General features: G+C 63.3%; 1 non-coding gene across 1 annotated transcript; it reads left to right on the top strand.

The window, feature by feature from the left end:
• The first annotated feature begins 752 nt into the window (after window positions 1-752).
• Window positions 753-871, top strand: LOC131867683 (5S ribosomal RNA). The gene has a single exon (XR_009366234.1). It is a non-coding gene; the product is annotated as a 5S ribosomal RNA (ribosomal RNA).
• Window positions 872-3640: the final 2769 nt, after the last annotated feature.

The raw sequence follows: 3640 nt of genomic DNA, 5'->3' as shown, positions 1-3640 counted from the left end.
GTTGGGTGCCTGATGGGTGCTTCTTGTCAAGTTTTAGTCGTCGGGACTCATTTCGAGCCTTAGAGGTCGTTTCTTGTCCGGTTGCCCTGTCTTCGACCTGGGAACCCAATTTTGGTCCTCGGGTCCCATTTTTTTTTGTCTCGCATCCCACTTTTGGCCTGTGGCCTTTTCGGGGTCGATTCTCGTTTTGGGCATCAGAGCATGTTTCTTCTCCTAAAACCCAATATTTGTTTATTAAGTCTCGGAACACATTTTTGTTCTCGTGGACCCATCATGGGTCTTGGAACGCATTTGTGGTCCTTGGGTCCCATTTTGCATCCCGAAACTTGTGTTTTGGTGCTTGATCCCTATTTTGGGTGCCCACCTTGCACCAAGTGCGCACCCGGGGCAAACCGAGCGCCTTGGTGCACCGGGGCAAGATCGAGCGTGCACCCGAGGCGCCCCGAACATGCACCAAGGTGCACTCGGCCCACATGTGAGCGCAGGTCGTTGCGCCCGAGGTGGTGTGTGGGCACCGCGTTGCAGACGGGACACTGCACGCACACGACGCCCCCTCCAGGTGCACGCACGTAGGCCGGGCCGGGTGCACACCCGACGCCCTAGCAAGGTGCGCGCACCCGGGCAGGGCTCACACTTGGCGAACGGGGCGCACTTCGCGAGGGAGGGTGTGCACCTCGACGGGGGTGGGTGGTCGGGGTGGATTCGCACGTGGGTCGCGGTTTGCTAAGTACACACTGCGACAAGCTCATAACGGGTGCGATCATACCAGCATTAGTGCACCGGATCCCATCAGAACTCCGCAGTTAAGCGCGCTTGGGCCGGAGTAGTACTGGGATGGGTGACCTCCCGGGAAGTCCCGGTGTTGCACCCTTTTTTAGTTTTTCGCCGGGCGTCGCAATGCTATTTGAATAAACCTTTTGCCCGTTTGCGTTCTCGTCGGGGCCGGGCCGGGCCGGGGTGCGCTGCCCGCACTACCGCGCGCGCGGGGGCGACACCGAGCGCGCACCCGAGGCACCCCGAGCACACAGGCCACGGTGCAACCCGGGCGTTGTGCGCGCACCCCGGTGCGCCCGAGGTGCTGCGCGCGCACCCAGGTGAAATCGGTGTGCACCTCGGCCAGTGCGCGCTCGGTCGAGTCGCGCACGTTGGCCAAGGTGCACGGTGATGTTTCTTACTCTAAGGTTCCGCACCAGACGCCCGGGACAGGTGAGCGAAGCTGGGCGGGGCCGGGTGCGCGGCCGGGGCAGGTGCACGCAGCTGGAGAGAGCTTTGGAGCACACTTCGGAGCGCACCAATGATGCGCTCCATTCAAAAGTTTCCTGAAAAGGCAAAAAAAGTTGAGATTATAGAATTTCCCACTTGAGAGATTGTAAAAAAAAAAAATTTAAAATGAAGGAAACGCGGGTGCCAAGGTGTGCGCAGCCCAGCCAAGGTGTGCGCACCAAGGCGCCCACCCTGGCGAAGGTGCACGCAAGGTGCGCACCCGAGGCAAACCGGACAATTAACCCAACTTTCGACTTCGCGCGCACCTTGGAGCGCACTTCGGAGCGCTCCTTGGTGCGCACCAATCTTGGGCACCTCGGAGTGCACCATGGCGCCCACCAAGGTGCGCACCCGGGGCAAACCGAGCTCCGACTTCGTGCGCACCTTGGAGCGCACGAAAGGTGCGCACCATGGCGCCCACCAAGGTGCGCAGCCCAGCCAAGGCGTGCGCATCAAGGTGCGCACCCTGGCGAAGGTGCGCACCCGGGGCAAACCGAGCTCCGACTTCGTGCGCACCTTGGAGCGCACAAAAGGTGCGCAACCCAGCCAAGGTGTGCGCACCCCGGTCAAACCGAGCTCCGAATCGTGCGCACCAGAGGTGCACGCCATCGTGCGCACCTTGGAGCACACTTCGGAGCCCTCCTTGGTGCGCGCCGATGTTGCGCACCTCGGAGCGCACCCGGGGAAAACAATGCAATTAACCCGACTTTCGACTTCGTGGGCACCTCGGAGCGCTCTCGGGTTCGCACCTCGGAGCACACCGAGGTGCGCACCTTTGATGCGCTGCCTTCACCAATTTCCAGAAAAGGCAAGAAAACATTGAGAAGGTGTGCGCACCGAGGTGCCCACCCTGGCGAAGGTGCACGCGAGGTGCGCACCCGGGGCAAACCGGGCTCCGACTTCGTGCACGCCGCACCTTGGAGCACACTTCGGAGCGCTCCTTGGTGCGCACCAGGGCGCGCAACCCAGCCGAGGTGCCCACCCCGGCGAAGGTGCACGCGAGGTGCGCACCCGGGGCAAACCGGGCTCCGACTTCGTGCACGCCATGGTGCCCACCGCGGCGAAGGTGCACGCGAGGTGCGCACCCGGGGCAAACCGGGCTCCGACTTCGTGCACGCCGCACCTTGGAGCACACTTCGGAGCGCTCCTTGGTGCGCACCATGGTGCCCACCAGGGCGCGCAACCCCGCCGAAGGTGCACGCGAGGTGCGCACCCGGGGCAAACCGGGCTCCGACTTCGTGCACGCCGCACCTTGGAGCACACTTCGGAGCGCTCCTTGGTGCGCACCATGGTGCCCACCAGGGCGCGCAACCCCGCCGAAGGTGCACGCGAGGTGCGCACCCGGGGCAAACCGGGCTCCGACTTCGTGCACGCCATGGTGCGCACCGCGGCGAAGGTGCGCACCCGGGGCAAACCGGGCTCCGACTTCGTGCACGCCGCACCTTGGAGCACACTTCGGAGCGCTCCTTGGTGCGCACCAGGGCGCGCAACCCAGCCGAGGTGCCCACCCCGGCGAAGGTGCACGCGAGGTGCGTACCCGGGGCAAACCGGGCTCCGACTTCGTGCACGCCGCACCTTGGAGCACACTTCGGAGCGCTCCTTGGTGCGCACCATGGTGCCCACCAGGCCGCGCAACCCAGCCAAGGTGTGCGCACCAAGGTGCACGCGAGGTGCGCACCCGGGGCAAACCGGGGTCCGACTTCGTGCACGCCGCACCTTGGAGCACACATCGGGGCGCTCCCGGGTTCGCACCGGCGTTGCGCACCGTGGTGGGCACCTCGGAGCACACCAAGGTGGGCAGCGAGGTGCGCACCTTTGATGCGATGCCTTCACTAATTTCCATAAAAGGCAAAAAAAAAACGAGATTTTAAAATTTCCGTTTTGAAAGATAGTGAGAAAAAGGGAATGCTGGTGCCATCTTGAGCCCGCCCTGGTGCGCAGCCCAGCCAAGGTGTGCGCACCAAGGTGCCCACCCTGGCGAAGGTGCGCGCCCGGGCAATTAACCCAACTTCCAACTTCGCGCGCGCCAGGGTGGGAGCGCACCCAACAACCGGGCCTGGGAAGAGCCAATGCGAGAAACCCCACCAAACGCTCTGACAAAAAAAGAGGGGGCGCTCCAGTAACCCCGCTTCGGAGCGCACCCTGGGCAAACCCAGCCAAGGTGCCCACCCCGGCCAAGGTGCAGGCGAGGTGCGCACCCGGGGCAAACCGGGCTCCGACAACGTGCACGCCGCACCTTGGAGCACACTTCGTAGCGCTCCCGGGTGCGCACCTCAGAGCACACCAAGGTGGGCAGCGAGGTGCGCACCTTTGATGCGCTGCCTTCACTAATTTCCAGAAAAGGCAAAAAAAAAAGGAGATTTTAAAATTTCCGTTT

Source organism: Cryptomeria japonica, unplaced genomic scaffold (genome assembly GCF_030272615.1).
Source record: "Cryptomeria japonica unplaced genomic scaffold, Sugi_1.0 HiC_scaffold_177, whole genome shotgun sequence".
Taxonomy (NCBI): Eukaryota; Viridiplantae; Streptophyta; class Pinopsida; order Cupressales; family Cupressaceae; genus Cryptomeria; species Cryptomeria japonica.
The sequence above is the reverse complement of the archived record's forward strand: the minus strand, read 5'-3'. Positions and strand labels throughout refer to the sequence as shown.